This window comes from Ctenopharyngodon idella, chromosome 21 (assembly GCF_019924925.1).
Source record: "Ctenopharyngodon idella isolate HZGC_01 chromosome 21, HZGC01, whole genome shotgun sequence".
Classification (NCBI taxonomy): domain Eukaryota; kingdom Metazoa; phylum Chordata; class Actinopteri; order Cypriniformes; family Xenocyprididae; genus Ctenopharyngodon; species Ctenopharyngodon idella.
In genome coordinates this window covers 849,738-871,500 of record NC_067240.1, presented here as the reverse complement: position 1 = coordinate 871,500, position 21,763 = coordinate 849,738, and the positions used below count along the sequence as shown (strand labels likewise).

The following is a 21,763-nucleotide window of genomic DNA, read 5'->3' as shown; positions in this document are numbered from 1 at the left end:
TACACACTTTGTGTTTAAGTCTTTTACTTTTTTCACAAAACCTTTGCTCTCTAGAAACCCAGTCAGTTTGGGTTAAAATTCTTTAAAAGATCTAGTATTAGCATTATAAACACTGAATTAATGCAAACATATGAAATTAAATTAAGGACATGCATCAGAGAAATTGGGAATGTTGGACAATAAATATATGAATATAACAGCTTGATTTTGCAGTGTTGTCTAATGTCCGTTAAAGCAAAAGTGTCCAAATGTGGGAATTATGTGATAACGGACACAGCAATGCATCATGTATTATAAGATCATTATGTTTGTAGTGTGATCCATTAAAACATACAATATATATATTTCAATTCAGACCTATACTATTATTACTAGTATTACTCCACTAGGTCTGAAATATATTGTTCGCTGCAAACATGATGATCTTAAATTTATTAATTTACTATTAATAAATGTGTAAAGTTGCATAAAATGGAAATACTCAATAAAGTAGGCTAACTACGTTACCTCAGATGGTTGAATGGCTGGATTCCACAACTGGTAAAATAAAACATATATAAGACAATACAACATTTACTGTAGGAGCCATACAATTTACTGATGATTTCATTTGAAAAATGTTCTTTCGCGCTTCTGATTTGGCAGTGAAATTCGCCGATTTTGGGTGCGTAAGATGTGAAGGATTCTATGGTCCAGTTAGTATTTTCACCCCAAAATGGCGGCCGCGCTGCCGGAGCGCCATCTAGTGGCTGTTGCCCAAAAAGTATCAGAGTGTCGCCTCTTGGGTTCTAAGGCTGTTTCTCAGTTCCAAGAGCATAGAGAACGGACTTGCGTTCTCGTGGAGTCCGGTCTTGCCAGGCGATCTTGAAAGAACAAACTCGGAAGGACGCGAGGACACAGAACGCATCATTTGAGAATTGAGATGTGCTGCGATCTTGTTGCTCAACTGACCGTCCCAGCATATTATAAGTAGTGGCTAATGCACAATAAATGCAATATAACATCACAAATAAATGTCATAACCTATTAAAAGACTTCTATCATAATATTATAGACATTGTTTTCATATAATTGTATATGTTTATTTTACTGCGTGTATTTCGACGCTTCAGTTAACGGTCATAAAGTGCGAGATAAGATGTGAGTAGCTAAACATGTCATATTTAACAGATGTTTTAAGATAGAAATGTTAAACAATCGACAAAGATAATCAGGGGTGCAAACTAATAAACTTTTGTCTAAATTCCCCATTTTTGAATAGGCTTAATTTACGTGATTCATGTCTAATGTAATTAGTAACTGACAATTTGAGGGGACAAGAAACATCGAAGCCGTTTTCATCATATTAGATTAATAATAAATGTGCACATATTGTGAATTAATTTAATAAACTTATTTACCTAGCTTTCCTGGTAGCCTTCAGTAAATTAACTTAAAATGATTCATAAAACATAAATATCAGTTGACCTTATGTTTACTTTCTTCACTGACAGATGAAAATGAAAAGACAGTCAAAGTTCAGCTTATAGATAAGGAGAAAGAGTGATGGAATGGAAATCATGAACGATGGAAACATGATTATAAACCTGCAGATAATAAACTCCAGCAGCTGCACATAAACGTCTCTCATTTATTAAAACATCAGTAACGGATGAACTGAAGCGGTTCAGAACAACAAGAGCTCAATACTGAATACTGCACTTCGTTTACATGTTGTTGTTCATTATATATCATTCGAACTGCACCAGATTTCTTTTCAGCAGACCAGGGTTCAGATGGCAGCGTTCACACTTGTTCAAATGAACCACATTAACAGAGCAATCGCACCATAGTTAGTTTAAATCGAATCAAACATGCCAAGTGTGAACACAGACTTAATTACTTTACACTTCCAGTCTTTCAGCTCAGATCTTTAACCTTCATGTTGTTTTCATGTGACCTTCTTTCTGTTGCCAGACACACTTTCTGAATGACATAAAAAGTAATACTTAATCTCCTACTCCTTGAATTCTTGTTTCTGTCTTAGCCAGCACTATCATAAAAACAATAACAGTAACCACAATATCTATAACAGTACAGAAACTATCATGGTAAAATTGATTGAGTAATTGTTTCCAATGTTTTAATGTTTAGGAGCACAGCGGTGATATTAGTCTTGACATCAACACAAGAAATATAACTGTTGTCACATTGACACATTCTGACCTGCTGGCAGCCCGAGGAAGTAAAAAAATTGAAATTAATTTTGACATTCCTTTAGCGTAGTGTCTATTGACTCACAAATTACTGAACTGCCAAAATTCTTTACCATGCATAAAAATGAATAACAGTGTGCCACAAAAGAGGTTTGAATCAACATATGAGGGAGAGATATTTTCATTTTTGGGGGAACTATCCCTTTAATCATGTGGTCAATATCAGGGGAAATGAGACATTAGTATTTTGATGCAGGTTTAATACATTAATCTTCCTTATAATATATTTCATTATTTTAGTGCACTTATTTTTCATCTGATATAAATATAAATTTACTAAAGAAACAATTTAATCTCTTTATTTTTTTTATCCATGAGCATATCAAAGCTCATATATCATTTAACTCTGTGATTCAGGTTATAGCCTGTGATAAAGTTGGTTCAGGGTTAATGTTTAAACACCATCTGACTTTATAAAAAGAGTTTGAGACGCTTGTCCAGAAGTCAAAGTGACTTGATCTGTGATTCTCCATGTGATTATACAGAAGACTGGTGTGGATCTCATGATTCTCGTAAGTCAGCTTTAAACTCATTAATGTTTATTAATAACACATGTATCAGGAAATAAGTTTAATATAATAATATAGTTTAATATTTAATATATTAGATATATTACAATAATATGAAGGTCTTTTGAAAGGTGTGTTTTTAGGATGAAAGTGTTTGTTCCAAAAATGTATATGATGTAATTTTTTATATTGAATTTATTACAATTAGGTATTTTGGTAAAACAATGATTTGACAATGCATGGTATTTTATGAAATTTTAAAATTTATGTCTATACAGAATTGAACTTTCAAAAATTTAAAAAGTTAAAAGTGTGACAACTTGCCCCAGTCTCAGAATACACATACTCAACTGTCTGCTTGTGTTAAACATGATTTATGTTCTTCATTTTGATCATTTTATGGCAGCAATACAGGTAGTAAATTTTTTTTTTTTTGGACTGGAGATGATGTGTGATGGACTGAATCTGAAGATTCAGAAACAACAGAACAACAAAAATCATGAAAACAGAGAGAAAAACTCACAATCTGAAGAATTAAAGAAGAAAAGATCCATGATGTTTTATCATCAGGACAGTGTGGAGCCAAAAAGACCAAACTGTGAGTATTTTAACATCAGAGTTTGAGTTCATACATCTGGAACTGTTTATAATGATATATTAAATGTCATGATCTATAATCTTTATTTTCTTCAGTCTGTCATGATGAAGCTGTAGAGAGTCATTCACTGAGAGACACTGACAGATGAAATATAAACCACTGACAGAAACTACTGACGTGTGCAGCTGGAACTGATGGAAGAAGAACTTTAATAAAGCAATAATAATAATAATAATAATAATAATAAAGGACACAAACAGGACAGAGATGTTGGATGAGACTACATCATCCCAGAGACTGTACAGGACGAGCGGAGCAAAGGACGGATGAATGGACCTTCAAAAGTGTGTTTTAGATCACACACATTTGACCTGTAAGAACATTTCATTTGTGTGATTTATGTAAATGTGAGTGATCTATACTGAAAAATACAGTCTCTGCTGAACCTTTATGCATCTGAACTAAGAAAGAAAAGCAAATCACACAGAAAAACAAGATCAAACTGAAATGGATTTTAGTTTCGAAAGGCCAGCATGTATCAGTATCAGTGGTAAAGAAAGCACTAAACTACGCCATCTGGAGGAAAATATGAGCCACTGCGTGTCAATGCATGTTGTCATAATCATCAGTAATACTGTAATTATGAATGTTGATATCAGTGAACACAGATCAGTTCAGATGTTTGGATCAGAGAATCAGGTGTGGAATCTGAATCTGTCCATCAAATCATACTCAATATTGTAAATCACTTTTTGTTTTTATTTATTTTTTTTTTTTACCGCAAAAACCATTCAGTGTGTGAAAGGTCATGGATGAACTCTGTTTCTACTGTATATCTGGAACACATGAGTCAGTGAAATAAAGAAATATAATAAATGGACAAATGTAGAAGTTTACAATATTTTAAAGCATAACATTTTCTTATTGTGTGTCAGTTATTCTGATGTTTGATGTGTTTGTTACGCTGAATCAGATCACATCAACATCTCAGAAATAATCCAGATCTAAACCTGCACTGTTTTGACCTTTGACCCCTGTAACACAGTGAAGTGTCGCCCTCTACAGGTGATCATCAGAATCACAGCAGGTTTCTGTGAGAGATCACCTGTGTGAGCTTCACCTGAACAAATCCAACATTATTTCAGCTCAACTGATCGATCATGAGCTACATGGGTTGGATAGGTACCGTGTGTTTCATACAGAGCACAGCTGTGTGTTTTTATGTCACATTGTTTTCTAACCACATCTAGACCAGAGGACCACAGCACTGCACATATGAATGACTCTGAATGAGGGTTTAAAATGAAAAAACACCTGATATCAAGTTATATTAGACAGATTTTCTTTTTACAGGTAAAATGGGCCCAAAAAGAGGTTAAACTGACACTGAAAAGTCAAAAATTGGAGAAGGACACAACACTAGAAGTATAGCGATCTGCTAACTGCACATAACCCCTTATCCTCACACAGGCCCCTCTAGAGGAGCGACTGCACGAGATGATAAAGTGTAATCAGCTCGAGCAGCAGCTCAGTGACGAGGCGTCGCTGTGAGTTTCTTTATAACCTTAAAGCTCCAAACACAACATCTCAGATCTGCAGTGGATATTAACCCTCTTCAGCTCGTCTCAAGGTGATTAAAACACTTTATCTCTTTATTTCAAAATAAATACAGTGTTAATGTAATGAAACTGAAATGTAATTCTGTTTTGCACAACATTTATTAACAAATGTCAAACTAACACTAAATAGTATCTCAATATGATTTGCCACAGAGAATTAAACATCAGGACAAAAGAGAAAGAGGAAAATGGCAAAGAAAGAGGACGAGATACAAACTAAAGATCCAGGAGAGAAACAGATCCCGAGACGAGTCAGACGAACCAGCATTAACAGTGGAGCACCAAACTGTGGGTCTTTAATATAAAACACTGTTATACTCTGGATAGCAAATTACTTTAACTGAATGAGGAACTAATGCCTTTATGTTTTTAATAGTTTCTCATGATCCAGAGGTTGAGTCTGACGATTCAGAGACGCTCACAGATGAGGTGAAACACTCACTGATCATATAATGAAATTCAAACTGTAGAACTGAATCACAAATCTGATGTGATATTGAGAGTTGTGTGTGTTTCCTCTTTAGAAAGCTGTGGTTCCTGTCGTCTCACCAGCAGAAAATTCTTCATCATGTTCAGTCACTGAATGAGGGTTAGTGTGCACTACATCCAGAAAGTATTCACAGCGCTTCACTTTTTCTAGCCTTATTCCAAAATGGATTAATGGACAAACAATACCCCATAATGGCAACGTGAAAGAAGTTTGTTTCAAATCTTTGCAAATTTATTAAAAATAAATAACGAAAAAAAATCACATGTAGTCACAGCCTTAAAATTGAGCTCAGGTGCTCCTGTTTCCACTGATCATCCTTGAGATGTTTCTACAACTTGACTGGAGTCCACCTGTGCTAAATTCAGTTGATTGGACATGATTTGGAAAGGCACACACCTGTCTATATAAGGTCCCACGGTTAGATGGCATGCAGCAATGTACAGAGACATCCTTGATGAAAACCTGCTCTAGAGCGCTCTGGACCTTAGACTGGGGTGAAGGTTTCTCTTCCAACAGGACAACGACCCTAAGCACACAGCCAAGATAACAAAGGAGTGGCTACGGGACAACTCTGTGAATGTCCAGACTTGAACCCGATTGAACATCTCTGGAGAGATCTGAAAATGGCTGCACACCGACACTCCCCATCTAACCTGATTTAGCTTGAGAGGTCCTGCAAATAAGAAGAATGGTAGGAACTGCCCAAAAATAGGTGTGCCAAGCTTGTAGCATCATACTCAAAAAGACTTGAGGCTGGAAATGGTGCCAAAGGTGCTTCAACAAAGTATTGAGCAAAGGCTGTGAATACTTTTGTACATGTGATTTTTGTAATTTTTAATAAATTTGCAAAGATTTCAAACAAACTTCTTTCACGTTGTCATTATGGGGTATTGTTTGTAGAATTTTGAGGAAAATAATGTATTTAATCCATTGTGGAATAAGGCTATAACATAACAAAATGTGGAAAAATTGAAGTGCTGTGAATACTTTCCGGATGCACTGTAATATTGTACTGGACATGATATTGTAAATCTATTACTAGAATTAATTGTAAATATGAATTAGATTTATTTTTTAATGAAATTAGTTTCACTAAAAAAACAAAAAACAAAATATGTACTGCTCTAGAAGAATAAACCTGATTGAAATGTTCAGAACATAAATAGATAAAAATCTTGAAACTTAAACTACTTGTTTGTGTATTTCTTTTCTCTTTCAATGGCCGAAGATGAGTGTTGATTGATCATCTTCATCACTGAAGCTTTAATAACTAATAAACACAAACTCACACACTGATGCAGGAATCAACATCAGACATTCACACAAATGCTTACAGACCCTGCTTCTACATTCAGAGATCTCACAGTCACTGAGATTCACCCTTCTGTTTCTCATTAAAACATTGACTTCGTCAGAGTGTCGCTCAGGAATTATGAATTCAAAAAGCCATTTGATAACGTCTGTGGAGTTTGTCTTGTTCAGGAACATTCTGTGATGGAGTTAAATGATAGAGATGTGTTTAATTGCTTTGTCCACAAAAATATAAAATCAAGAATTCTGCAATTTCATGTAAATATTCTCAGACCTAAAAGATTGTTTACACAAAAATACCTGATACACCCAAACTCAGATGCGGATATATTTATCAATAACAAATATATGATATAGAAAACAGAAAATAGAAGTGTCATCTAAAGCAAAATAAAATAAACTTCCCAAGGAAAGTCATAAACATGAAACACTGTTCAAATGTGCGCAGTGGTGATATCAGTCTTGACGTCAACAGAAGGGTTTGGCAGTCTGAAGAACCAGGGCCTAAAATTAACACTCACCAAGTGTCAAATGCGAGTAAAAATCTAAATTATATGAAATGGTGTCCATCACCAGCTGGCTGAATTCATATCACTGATATGAACATTCATAACTATTACTGTACAATGAGTTCTGCAGTGGCTCATATTTTCCTCCAGATGGCACAGTTTAGTGCTCTTTCTTTACCACTGATACATGTTGGCCTTTGAACCAAAATCCATTTCACTTTCAGTTCGATCTTGTTTTTCTGTGTGTGATTTGCTTTTCTTTCTTAGAGTGGATACACACAGTTTCAGCAATAAAAGTCTTTTCAGTGTACATAACTCACATTCACATACAAACAAAAGTTCCTTAGGTGGAACATTTGTGATTTGTGAAAAATTCTTGTCCTGTATAGAGTCTCTGGGAATGATGTAGCCTTATCCAACATCTCTGTCCCATTTTGGTCTTTTATTATTATTGGTTCAAAAAAGTTCCAGACAGAAATAGTCTGTTCACATTTCAGCTGTTTATTTATTCCAGGGAGAGGTTATTATGGTGACCATAAATCAGACATCCATGACATGTGGCGTCCCTCAAGGCTCAATCCTCGTACCGCTCCTGTTCAACCTATATATGCTGCCACTGAGCCAAATAATGAGACAGAACCAAACTGCCTATCACAGCTATGCAGATGACACCCAGATTTACCGCCCTAAGACCACTCGTCTAAGGAATTAGCAATAATTTAATAAATTAACTGCTGTTATAGCAGATAGAATTGAATTGAATTTATCAGAAGATTTAGAGAGGTGGTGGCGAGTTGTGGTGAGAAGCAACAGACAGGCACAAAGTTAAATTTGAAATTGAAATGTAATTTGTTCTTTTTTTGATGTAAAGTGAAAATAAACAAAATATAATAAAGTAAATTACAATGTCATATGAACAATATACAATAAAGACAAACTATGAATATTTCCCTTGAGTGCACTCTTCTTTTACCCCAAAAATATACACGGACTGGTCATTTCAATATCAGAAAGAAATAAAAAGAAAAAAAGAAAAAGGTATAAAAGAAATAATGTTTCTCTCAAAATATCACAGATGTTCCAATAAGGACTTCGATGTCAATCAAATGGGTTATGGGTAATCGTATACCATCAATAGTTCAATGTTCTGTAAAGTACTGATCATTTACTTCTCTTGCCGGTGTCCTGACATTTCATCATACCCGTCAGATTGTTCTACCCGGGCTTACTGCACGTGCGCACATCATTTTTGTCATGATAAATAACACAAAATTACTGTACTTGCATTATTGTAAGGGTAGGTTTAGTGTTGGGGTAGGTGTAGACATTAATAAAGCGCGTAAGTAACATTTATCTGATAAGTAACATTTTTCGCTATCGATTTATACTTGTTCTAACGATTAATGCTATATCATATTGTGCTACCACTACTGTACTTGCATTATTATAAGGGTAGGTTTAGGGTTGGGGTAGGTGTAGATGTTAATAAAGCCATAAACCATGTTAATATCACGATGGAAGCACAATCCGATAGGTAGCATTTTTCACTGTCAGATTTTGTTACCCACTGTTTCAATGGTTGGAAGCAAAATCAGACAGGGTAGCACAAATGATCAGAACACCGGTTCTGGTTTTTCAGTTCCCCTCTAGAAAGGGAACCTAATAGTTCTTTAGGTTTCGACTGTCTTGCTTTCATAAGGCAAGAACCAAAATTGAAAGAAAGTATATTATCCTCTGTATGATGTGTCGTTCTTCTTCCTCTGTAGCAGATTTGGTTGGCTCGCCATCAAATGTGAAGTTTCACAGGATGTCACAGAAGATCATGGGAGTATCACGAATCCATAGAATCAAGAAAGAAGAAAAAAGAAGGAGAAAAAAAAAAAAGAAAGAAAAAACACAAGGAAGTGAAAAAAAAAAACCTGGCCTCTGTATCAATTGTTGCAGGCGCGTGACCAACAATGACGTCAGTGAACTCTATAATCGATTTTACTTATACATAGACACGTGTCTCTTAATACACGACCAACAATGGCGTCGGTGAACTCTATGTTCGTTTTTGCTCTCACACAGGCGCGTGTGACCAGCAATGGAATCGGTGAACGAGTAAAATGTGTCTCAACAATATTCAATCGGCTTCTTCAGATACTGGATGGCTCGAAATAAATGAATTTAAAACTTTCGTACACTTTTCGGAGGGTTTTTAATCTACATTTCATCAAAATAGATCACGAAGATCAGATCACGTCTCTTCTGTCAATGCGCATGCTTGTCGACACGCAGGGTGCACGATGACAAAGAGCTCTCATTGGTCAATCCCTAATCTTCTAAATAGGATAAATTCACTAATTTTTAAATGTTTTTAATAACTTTAAAACTTCGTTTCAACTTTTATTGGAGAAATATGATGTTACTAAACTGTGAATAAATTAAATAATTCCCTTCAATTTCCCTTCATTTAACCCTGGTTACAACTGTTACTTGTTTATAAATCACTCAATGGTCTAGGACCTCAATACATTACAGATATGCTCTGAATATAAACAGATCACTCAGATCATCAGGATCACATCATTTAGAAATAACAAAGGTTCGCTCTAAACAAGGAGAGTCTTTTATTTATTATGCTACACTTGAAGCAGCTTCCAGAAGAGATGCTGTTTCCAGGAAGATTTGTCTGTAAGATATGATATGATACTTTATTGTCAGAACAAGTCTGAATTTTTTCTATGTTTCTATGTTTGCAACAATCAACATCTCTTACACAACATCACTTAATCCACACACACACAAAAAAAAAAACCCTGCCCTTGCTACATCCCATTGCACTGCTACAACACAGCACATTCACAATACTCTTGATTTATGATTAAGTGTCCTATTCAGCTCAAGAATCGCCTGATGCACAAATGAGTGTTTCAGCCTCACTTTTTTGAATCTTGGAACTCTGTACCTCCGATTTGATGGTAATAATTCAAACCCATTATGCAGGACATGATTAGGATCAGAAATTATATTATTAGCCAGTCTTAACAAATTATTATAATAAATTGAGTCATATAGCTTCTCTAGATGCTGGCCAACAATCCTTGAGCAGATTTTTAATTGATTAAACAACTTTGTTTTTAGCTTAACAGACAAACTTTTATACCAAATAGAGTTGCAATATTGCAGTACACTCATTATCACAGACATAAAGAATAACAGAAGAATCTGTTCTCTTACACCGAATGACCTAAGACGACGTAGAAAATAGATTCTCTGCTTTGTTCTTTTACAGAGAGCATCAATATGATCTTTCCATGATAACATATCATCAATCATCACACTCAAATACTTGCATGTTTTGACTTGTCTGATTTTTCCATTATGAATAAGAACAGGCATTTTATGAGTATCAGATGTAGACCCAAATATAATCTCTTCTGTTTTACTTGTGTTAATGACAAGATCATTATTCTCACACCACACAACCTAATTAGTCACACCCTGTTGATGAAATCTAGGGCTGTCTAAATCATTCAACACAGATATTAACACAGTGTCATCAGAATACTTTAAAATGTACTGATTTAACTTGTCAGTTCGACAGTCATCTGTATACAAGGTGAAAAGTATTGCAGAGCTGACACAACCTTGGGGTACTCCGACATTTGTTATGATAGCAGATGACAACGTTTTATTCACTTTAACTCTCTGAACTCCATTAGTGAGGAATGAGATATACCAACGAATCAAATGGGGATTTACACCCAACTGTACAAGTTTTGACACCAATGTGTCAACCTTTATGGTATTGAACGCAGAAACTCACTGACACTCAAACACATCTGATCCTGTTCAATCTGTTTATGAGGACATTAGTTTTAGAGAAAAGGAAAGTGCCGACAATGCAAACTTAAATCAGCCATTTTAGCAAAAAACAAAACAAAAACAAGAACTGGTTTGTTTATAGGCCACAGAATTGTGTACAGAATTTATCTGGTGGTCAGCAGTTTCTACAGCTTCACAGAATCACTTCCTCAGTTCACAGAGAACCCTTGATAAAACTGGTCAACAATGACAGAAAAGACATTGTTGGAAAACACAAGAGAAACTACAGCATGTTTGGTAGAAATTAATACATCTGAACATCAATCTCCTGCTTCATGTTTAACTGTTTTACTGCATACCGATCAACAGAAGAGACTGTTTGCCTGTAAAGAATCATGCGACGTGATGAGTTCATAAAATGTCCATAAAATGATCTAAATAACATCAACATGCATATAAACCACAAGGTATTACAGTTTTTCTCGATTGCTTAAACATTTCTTGAAACTATGCCTCATATTCTCAAAACAGTAAACACAAATCCATAACGTCTCATCCAATTCCCCAAACATCCTATTGTCAGGTCACAATGAAGCTCTACACTCAAAACCATTCATTCTTGCTGAAAAACCAAACTTTGCCCTCAGACATCACACACTACAACACAGTCTTACACACTGGTGAGAGAAATTCAAAACAATACTAAAAAAACCAGTAATAAGTTGTGTTGCTTGTGGTTCTTCCCCTCAAGGAAGTTTTCACATGATGAACACATGTATACATTTGCACATTTTCTATTCCCTAATGTACTGTACAGTACAATACACCAAACAACAACAAAAAATATTCTGCCCCAGCATCACGTCTTTGGTCTGGGACAGGCCAGAGAATCTCGTCAACATCACAGGCTGTACTGGCCCTATCCAGGCAGCGGGGGGAAAATCCTCTTGCATGCCTGATCCTCCCCTGGCACACATCAACTGAGATGTCTAGTCAGGCTTCTTCCATTCCATCGTCTCTGTGTCCTACAAAAATAGAAGATTACTGTAACTGTAACACATCCTTTTTACAAAATGGAAGCAGACAGAAACCCTATCTGTATGTAAGGCACTTTGATGCATGTGTTGTAACACTCAAAAGTTACAGTAGATACACTGAGGTACACCTGCCTGTTTTCCTCCCTGAAGGTTCTTATGATCGAGGCGATGGTAAAGCAACTTCAGTTTTGCTGAACTCATTGCCCAGCCTCCCTCATAATCATACCATGGACAAGGACATGGTCAACTAGTGGCACGAATTTCATCTGAGACTCCTTGTCTCCTTGCCCCTCATCCTCATCCTCTTCCTCCTCCTTCACCTCTTCCTCCACTCCTTACTGCTCTTGCTCATCCTCCTCCTCCTCCTCCTCTCTGGTGTCCTCAACCTTTTCAATCACGTCTCTCTGGATCTATTGTTCCAAACTGAATGAACTGACCGGGGCTCTTTTATCTCTCTCTATTGAAGGTTCTGATTGGTGTGTGATAAATTTTGACTCTTAGTGTTTCCACGTGGGTAACTGTGTGCTAACTGAGCTCAAGCTTTGCTGACTTGAGTGAACAATATTGAATGCTAGTGCTTTCTAAATGACCACATGGTGTAGGCAATGAGAAATGAAGGGATTTGTGTGTAGAGTTTTGCAGTGACAGTTCAACAAATCTGATTCATGTGTCAAAAAGGGGAATAGTGTTTATAGTTTAGGTAAATGGGTGTGATTTTTGATAAATTGCGTTATGGTTTTGAAATTTTAGTTCAAAAGCCTGGTTATAGTGTTTAAGCAATCGAGAAAAACTGTAAAGAGACAGCTTGCACAATGAAGTCGTTTACAAATGTGTATGCTGCAGCTCGGTATACACAACAATTGAAGATATTAGAAGACATGTTTGTTGTAAGAGTTTTATAGTAAAAATATAGCATATCAATTCTTCAAAAAGAACATAAAGAATGGCCTTCTCAGCTGCCATAGTTGCAACTCTTGCATCATCAGGATGTTCAACACACCACCGTTTCCTTTTAAAAAACGTTTTGCAACATTTTGTCTGGGCTGAACGCAGCCCAGGAAACAAACAAAGCAATGAAACATGAAGCATGAACAAAATAAACCATGAATACAAAACCAAAACTATACGTGTCAAGCAGGTGCTTTTATCTACTTACAAATAAGGAATATCACAAGTAATTTGTCACAGAGACACAATATTCATACATGAAGCTAGATTAGAAGAAAAGCAGGAGCAGAGGAGAAAAACAGGAAAAAAAAATTGTGGCAAGTTCCTTTTTTAAGGTTGTGAAGTGTCGTCAGTATTTTCTGTAATTCTTGCCACAGTTGATGTATTAAGTAACTCTTAACTCATTTCAGCATATTTAGAGTGCACAATTTCACTGCGTGATTTAGTCTATTAAAATGCATTTAGAATGCATCAGAATTCAAGATAAGGGGCAAAAATGACCCTGTATATCTTTCATATTTCATATTTTTGTAAGCCGTCGTTTCCACCGTTTCCACGGAAACCACTTTGCGTTCCACCTTCTCGTGCGCATGGAAAAGTATTGAAGATATACTGATAATTTATAATAACTGATGTTATTTAATGATACTATAGATAAAGTAATCTACAAAGTGCAGTCTAACGAAAACAACTGTTTTGCATAACGTGCCATGTTTGCTGTTCTCGCATTTACGAGACTTTGACCAGCGGATGTCGCTAGCGTGCCACGCCCTTCTGCTCTGCTGCGCTGCGCATGCGTAGAAGTTTCTCATTATTATGAGAAAGTTTCTCGTTATTATGAGAAACTAAGTCATTATTATAAGAAAGTTTCTCATTATTATGAGATACTAAGTCAAAATTAAGGAGAAAGTTTCTCATTATTACTAGAACGTTTCTCGTTATGAGAAACTAAGTCATTATTACGAGAAAGTTTCTCGTTATGAGAAACTAAGTCATTATTACGAGAAAGTTTCTCATTATTATGAGATACTAAGTCTAAGTATCATAATTAAGTACTAAGTATCATGCTCAGGTGCGTCTTTTACAGTTAGGCTGACGGCTGGGCCTTTGATCATTTTTTTTCTAAAGGCTGCCGTCTGGCTTGATAGTGAAAGTGTTTTTAGGCTTAAAAGAACTTTTTGATTTCATCCTTCTTCATGTATAAAAATAAGGAGGGAAAATCTTCGTTCTACGAGCCGCAGGAAGGTAAGCTGGGTCTATATTTTTGTATATAAAAAAATGTAGACCTTGTTTTTCCTGTATAGCTTTCCTGAGCATGTAGTCAGTAAAGTTAGAAGGGGTTCTTTTGGGCAAAATAACTGTAGCATTAGGTTGGCTAGTTTTCAAAACATGCAGGCCGCTTTATGGCCGCTTTTTTTGTAGCCTCCTATGTTAGAGTAGCTTCTCAGCTAATACTCTAGTTTGGTTTGAGTTAGCACTCATCACTTATTTGTGTGCAGGTCGGCTTTATCGGCCACCTGACACTGTTTGCTTGTAGTGCTTCATTTTCTCCTCATATTTGAAGGATTAAAAATGGAGCCCAAGCTTTGTTTGCCCCAGTAGGCCTTAGCTAGCGGCTAGGCTAGAGCTAGGTTTAGGTGCTTGTTTGTTACATCACCCTTATTATTACTATCCCTATGAGGTTGTATGGTTCCTAGTTCTGGCCTCCTCCTGAGGGAGTTGCTGGCCGTATGCCCATTTCCCCTTTGATATTATGTAGGTGCTATGGCTGAGGTTAACAGCTAAGGTTATAGGCTGTTATTAGCCTTCCTGTTGCTGCACTGTTAAAAATTGCTGTTAATTTACGGCAAAATTTTAACAGTATAATCCTGTTATATTAAAAAGCAGCGCATTACTGTTTTTTTGCGGTTGGTGAAATGACGTAGACAAATTTTAACGGCATTTTACCGTATTTATTCCACGAAGGAAAGAAAACAGTACTTAACAGTATTTTTGGAACTGAAAACTGCAGCGAGCACATGTGGATTTTCATCCGTCTTTACAATGTGATTTAACCGGTGAGTGCACCTTTGCCTTGCTCATTTTACACGAGATAGGCTACACGTTAATAACTGTGCAAATAACTGTAATAATTGTGGATGCTGAGCTTGTAACTGTTTTATACGTCCATTTCAGTGCCAAACCCGTCAACGTGCAAACTGCGTCACAGAGTGGAGCAGGATTTCTGATTCAGATATTTCCCGATTACAATGTGAGTTCAAAATATAAGTATTTCAAATATGATATCCTATAAACTCTTCTAGAAAAGAAAGCCTTTAACATCATAGCAACAAAGTAATATTGATGTATTTGTAGCCTAATGCGCTGAAATTGTCGTCATCTCGTTTGCTAATTTTAGCTTGAGATTTTTTCATTTATTGCCTAATATACATTTAGTTTATATTAGACAAAAAGATTTCAATAACGTTGTGCTTGCAAATTTGGGTAAGCTTGTTCTAATTTGTACATAACTGTATTATGAGGGGAGTTTTTCTTTACTAGTGTTGCTGTTTTGTTTCTTTAGTGTTGGCTGTATTTTGGATTGCTTCGATTTAAGTTAGCTTGATAGAATAAGTGGTGCGTTACAATACTCAGTAAGAATAATTCCTGTTCAATTTTTTTATGTTGATGGTTTGTATTGTAATGTTACTTTGCCCAGTACAGTATGCTAAAGGACATTTTATTTCAGTGGAGATTTTTTTGTTGTTGAGATTTTCGTGCCCAAAGACTGTCCATTTTGACTTGTCAGCATGTTTGCGTGTCAGTTATGTGGACACATGGAAAAAATTCAGTTGCCTTTTCTACTATAATTGATGGTGAGAGGTAAAGGTGGATATCACTGAAAATGATTTATCACACTGCTTAAAAGGGCATGTCACTCTTCGTCCCTCTTTAATGTGTGCTTTAAGATGGGAATAAAACTGAGTTAGTGTATCACATTTAGCACTACACAAGTCAACATGGCACGCAAAGTCTACTGCAGGGTACACATGTGATCTAGGCACCACCACAGAATCATTGTGGTGTCTGTAAAGATGTGATTTCAAAGCTGCTAATTTCACAAACTTCCTGTTACAGTCCTGGATGCAACAATGAAGAAACAAGTTAGGGATATTGCTGTGAATCCTCATGTGCTTCTCATAGGCCACTGACTATTAACTAATTGTTAATCTAATCTAAAAGTAATATGTAATTGTGGTTATGGGTTTTGAATTAATTTTGAATTAGTTAATAGTCATGTGCCTCAACAAGTAAAGTCATAACATGATACCTGTGTAAATCATTAGCTAATGATTAATGAAAGCAGACAACTGGAAGTTGAAATGCATGGCTTTGACCGATTGTGGTAATTAACACATTAATTTACATTATTAGTTAATATAATGTTATTGGGGAATTAATACATTATGACACATTTAACAATTTAATGATTACTTAATATATTAGTCATGTAGAATCTTCATTAGTTGCTGATGCAGTAATCATTAATAAATGGTTTACTTCTTCATAAGTCATACATTAACTCATGATTATCTGTGCATTAGTTAAGCATGAATTAATGCATATTAGCGCACCCGTATTGTAAAGTGTTACCTTAATTTCTATTCACATTCTCGTTATGTAAACATTTACCCACACTAATTCTGAATGTACGCATTTGTTTTTCAGGCGCTTCATTGGAATAAATCCTGAAAAAGGCACCAAGGGTGGACAAGTCTTATCAAAGCGGACAGGGAAGGTCGCCCACAAAAAGAAATCAGTCAACACTCGGGTTGCCAGTCTACTTAAGAAGCTAATGGACTTTGAGTGGGACTTCATATAAGTGAACCCACTCATTCACTAACATACCACACACAAACACCTCACACAATCTCTTCGAAAAACAACAAAAACATGCTTTTAAGTGTGTTAGTCACACAATTTTTTTCAGGTGTTCATTCTTGAATACCTAAATTTTGACTTCATTCTTCATTGAATTCTTTCTTCATTCAGTAATTCTTATTCACTAATAATTCAGTAATTCTTATTCACTCAGTAGTTCTCTGAGTCACTCATTTAGTTTTTTTCTAATGTTATATAAATGTTGTTTATTCAGTTAAACATTTTATTGTGAAGCTTAAGTTTTAGTCATTCCAATTGCATCAGCCACTAATTTTGAGAATATTTTGTGATTAAAGTGGCTTTTTTTTCTTTAAGTTTTTCAAAGTTTTAATAAAGCACATTTTGAAGTTACACTGCATTGTGTTAAATGTTTAATGTTTCAAAGGATATATTTGTACATTGTATTAAAACATGGTTTTAAAGCAAGACTTCTAAGGGTTTATAATTCATAAAATCTAGAAAAATAATTCCACCTTTTTTTCTTAGCAGTCCATTTCTCAATATAACAACATATTTGTAGCTTACAGTTAAAAAGTGCAAATAAACATTAATTAACTGTTAATGCTTTTGACAGTAATTTACTGTTAATGTAGAAAATAACAGCTTTATGCTGTATTTACAAAAACAGTAACAAACTGTAAATTTCAACAACAGCAAGACACTGTTAATTTAACAGTAACTTGCTGGCAACCGTGCTGCCAGTTACTTACTGTTTTTTAACGGGACAATTTTTAACAGTGTGTTTTTCCCAGGTGTTAGGCCCTTATCTTTGAGAAGATAAGTTATGCAGTACTGCTAGGCCCCACTTTGTAGAACTTTGTCATGCTTATAATGTCTTCGTATGAGCCCCTTGAATTATATTCAAGTTTGAGTATATGGTGCTAAATGTTTTTAGCTTTCGTTCTCAAGGGTTCAATACAGATCTCAGATCTGTTTTGTGAAAACATTAATCCTGTTTGGATGGCATGTATTACAAAGCATTTACCTTTGCTTTGGGTTCTAAGCTTTAGCCCTACATACTTTCATATATGTGAGCTTACTCTAGTGCTGCCACAGGTTAGCACCTGGTTCCGTGATAGCAGGCTGTGATTAGCCTCTATCTAAGAACGTGGTGTTTTGTTGTACTCCCGGTTAGGGTTTGTGTTCCACTGAGTGCATCACCTGTTGGATTGCACACTCAGGTTGAGTGTAGAGAGTCTTATTCTGGTTAGAATAGTATGATCTCTGTTAGCTCCCATTCGATCATGACCACAGCAGCTGTTTTACATATACTGTTAAGTCTGTTGGCTCTTTTTGATAGCCTCTTTCTGAGTACAGCTTGTATCTCGGGCGCTGTTGGTTTACGATCGCAAGTTTGCTCACGTATCTTAGCACTGCCTCAGGCTTATGCTCATGTTTGTTTGAGGTGGTAGGCCTTGTGGGCCTCCCTTAGACCATGATAGCATGTTTATTTGTACCATATACATTGCCTGTTGGAATGTGTAGGCTTAGCTCAGGTTGTGCAGCTAGTTACCCACAATTGGCTTGTTGGGTCTAGAGCTGGTCCCCTTTGAGCTTGGTCCCTATTTATGACCACTGGCTGGCGCCACATGGTGCTAAAAGTAGTAGGCCCTGCCAGGCCTCCTTTTCAGTTTTTATGTTGGCCCAGCTGGTTTGGTTATATTTAGACTCATTTCCATGGTTGAGTCTTGTTTGCTGACTCACACCGCCATCGGCCACTCCCACCTCTGTAGAGTAGGCCCTAGGTCAGGCCTCTCATAGAGCACTGTGGCGCAGTGTGTACTCCTCTTATCCAAGTGTTAAGGTGTCTTATCGAGTACTTGGCCTACTGGCTGGTTTAGTCATGAAGCTACCACTGGCTGATGCCCTGTGTTCATGGAGGTTGAAGGCCCCACAAGGGCCTCCTTTCAGTTTGCATGTTGGCACAGTTGTGTGTTGGTTTCTATGTGACTCATCACCATGGATGGGTCGTGATTGCCACTAGCTGACACCACGTGTTTCGAGTCGTAGGTCTTTGTAGGCCTCCTATGGAGCTTGGCTGTGTACTCCTCTCGTTTAGAGAGTAAAAGGTGCTTTTACTGAGTACATGTTCTGAGTGGCTTGCCTCTCAGGGTGAGTTCTTGTGTTAAAACCAGCTGGTTGTGTGGTTTTATGCATTTACTTCCTTGAGCATGGTCTCCTTTAGCTCTGGTTGAGCTAAGTAGTTACCTTGTTTTTAACTCGGTTCTATTTTGCTCCTAGAACTTTAGTGGCCGCTAGCTGACGCCGCGTGTGACAGGTAGGCCCTCGGGGCCTCCTTTGGGAACATGCTGGCATGTACCTTTTGCGTTTCTTTGACATTCTTTACTGAAGACAGTAAAAGGGACTTTATGTCGCTGGCTGGCCAGGGCTCCGGTTGACTTATTAACCTCCCTTGTAGTCGGTTTGTTCTGCCTGGAGCCTGATAACACTGCCACGAGCTGATGCCACGTGTCTGCTGAGGTTATAGGCCCATGGGGCCTTCTTTAGCACGTGATGGCGTACGCTATACTCCTCTTGCTTAAAGAGTAAAAAGGTTCTTTACCGAGTAAACTGTTCGCTGGATTGTGTTGGATGGACCGTTTTGTGGGCACTCACAGCTACTTAATTACATGGTTGGTCGTGCACCCGGCATGTTATGTTTTCAGGTGAGTGGTCTTATGGGCCACCCTGGAATACCGCCATGCGGTTTGAGTTTCTGCTGTGATATTTAGTTCTTCTAGAACTTTAGTTATGTTGAAGGCCCTTTTTTTCCGGCCTCCATGACTATGTGCATACAGTATGGTCTGTCTGTTAGGCTGAGCTTCGTACTTCCCTTTGGGTTGACTGTGTAATTGTGATTAGCTCCCTAAGCTGGTCATTGGTTGTAGACTTCTATGAAGTCTCCCGTTGAGACCAGCCCTAGGCTGGTTTGTGCTCCCCTGTACCAGGGTTTTTCTAGCGCACAGCCTCCTCAGTGCTTTAATCAGACACTGAGTAGATCCTAGGATGAGTGGATTATACTCCCCTCAATACGAGGGTTTATAGCGCTCAGCTGAGTTCTGCTCTCCAGGATGCCCATCTCTGCGCGTGGGTTTGAGTTGCTCACTGCTCTTTCACAGTCGCTCTTACCTGCTCTCTTCTCTGAAGAATGCGATTTGGAGATTCTGTGTATTAGACAGGGCTGGCCCAGACTAAGTTTGGCTTTCGCCAGATTAGTACGGCCTCCTTGGTGGCGCTGAGGGTGACTTTGTTCCCCTCTAGTGACTGGCCAGGGTTCCTTTTGGTTTCTTGGCCACATTCCCTTTAAGGGACCACTTTCCACGGAATGCTGGTCCTAGATGCTTTGAGCAGCCTTGGAAGGCTTTCTGCGGAAGGTCTCTTTTAGGCTCAGCTTGGGCTGTTGGCCGTAGGGAATGCTGTCACTGACAGCCTTGCGTGACCCGAAGGGGAGTTGCTCCCGGCATTTCTCTGAAACTGCCGGACGTTTGTCTGGTCATTTGGCATGCACTCTCCTTTAGCATGGCGGCGTGGGTATATCGTTCCCCATAGTGGTAAACGCAGAGTTGAAGTTCCCTTTCGAAAGGGAACGTCTCAGGTTACGTATGTAACCATGGTTCCCTGAGAACAGGGAACGAGACTCTGCGTTGCCCTGCCATGCTTCGGGCTGCCTGCTGAACAGTCCCTCAAGACGAGTAGGTGTCGACTGCTTCCTCAGGCGCTCCCTTTATACTCCGGGTTCGCGCTATGATGACGTCATAGACTGTCGCCGGCCAATAGGATTGGAGTGGTGTGATTCTTTGGCTTTCGGACACCTGTCACGAGTGACGGTTCCCCCCATAGCGGTAAACACAGAGTCTCGTTCCCTGTTCTCATTGAACCATGGTTACATACGTAACCTGAGATGTTTTATATTTTCAACATTTCAAAACATTATTTATGCATCTGTAACTGCTCTTGACTGATTAACTTTAATAAAGTTTAATCTATAGTTATAGTTAGCTATACATTAGATTACAATTTCTGTACCTGAAAATCTCCTGTTTAAACCTACATGAAAAACTTGAAAAGCACCGTTTATTTAACTTATATGTTTGTTCTGTTGTATTTATTTTTGCTATTACTCATAATTTGATTATTTGTTACTATTTTATTACTTACTGTTTAAGTGAGTTAATATAGTAGCTTTTGGTGTCATTACCCTATTTATTAAGGTTACATGTATCAAAAACAACAAAAACAATATAGGCTTTTTTTATAGGCCCATTTTCTTTTCTTTTTACTTTATTAATTTTTTGTTGTGGGGCAAGTGAAAATTTTGGCGGGGCAAATAAAAATCTGAACCACTGGCCCAACCGAGCCACTAGAAAAAATCCTTAGCGTTGAGCCCTGTAATTACAATATACATACATATATTAGCAATATACTACATTCAATACAATTCAGGGTTTGTACTGCACTACCGAAATTAACCGCTAGAGGGCGTATATGAAGCCCATATATCAGGGATCGCGAATTCTCCGTGACTCTGAGAAAAGGCTGCATCATCATCATTAATAGACAGGGCCACGGGGAAAATACGACAAATACTATTAACTTGACACTGATTAAAGGTGTTAACACTGCACAAAGTAACCACAAGCAAGGAAAAAAGAAAATACTAACTTAAATAAGTTTGTATCTTTGTTATATTTATGGCTGTCAGTACAGCGCGAATGCTGAGAACACGAAGGTGATAAACAACTCGATAATTTACATT

General features: G+C 37.2%; 3 long non-coding RNA genes across 5 annotated transcripts in view; all 3 read left to right on the top strand.

The window, feature by feature from the left end:
• LOC127503639 (uncharacterized) overlaps positions 1 to 21,763 on the top strand; it is a 129,068-nt gene that overhangs the window by 16,236 nt on the left and 91,069 nt on the right. The gene's annotated exons all lie outside the window — the stretch shown is intronic.
• Positions 2,707 to 4,446, top strand: LOC127503644 (uncharacterized). The gene is made up of 3 exons (XR_007927157.1): positions 2,707 to 2,767; positions 3,171 to 3,362; positions 3,458 to 4,446. It is a non-coding gene; the product is annotated as an uncharacterized LOC127503644 (long non-coding RNA).
• LOC127503631 (uncharacterized) lies at positions 4,841 to 6,658 on the top strand. The gene is made up of 4 exons (XR_007927135.1): positions 4,841 to 4,992; positions 5,135 to 5,269; positions 5,358 to 5,410; positions 5,506 to 6,658. It is a non-coding gene; the product is annotated as an uncharacterized LOC127503631 (long non-coding RNA).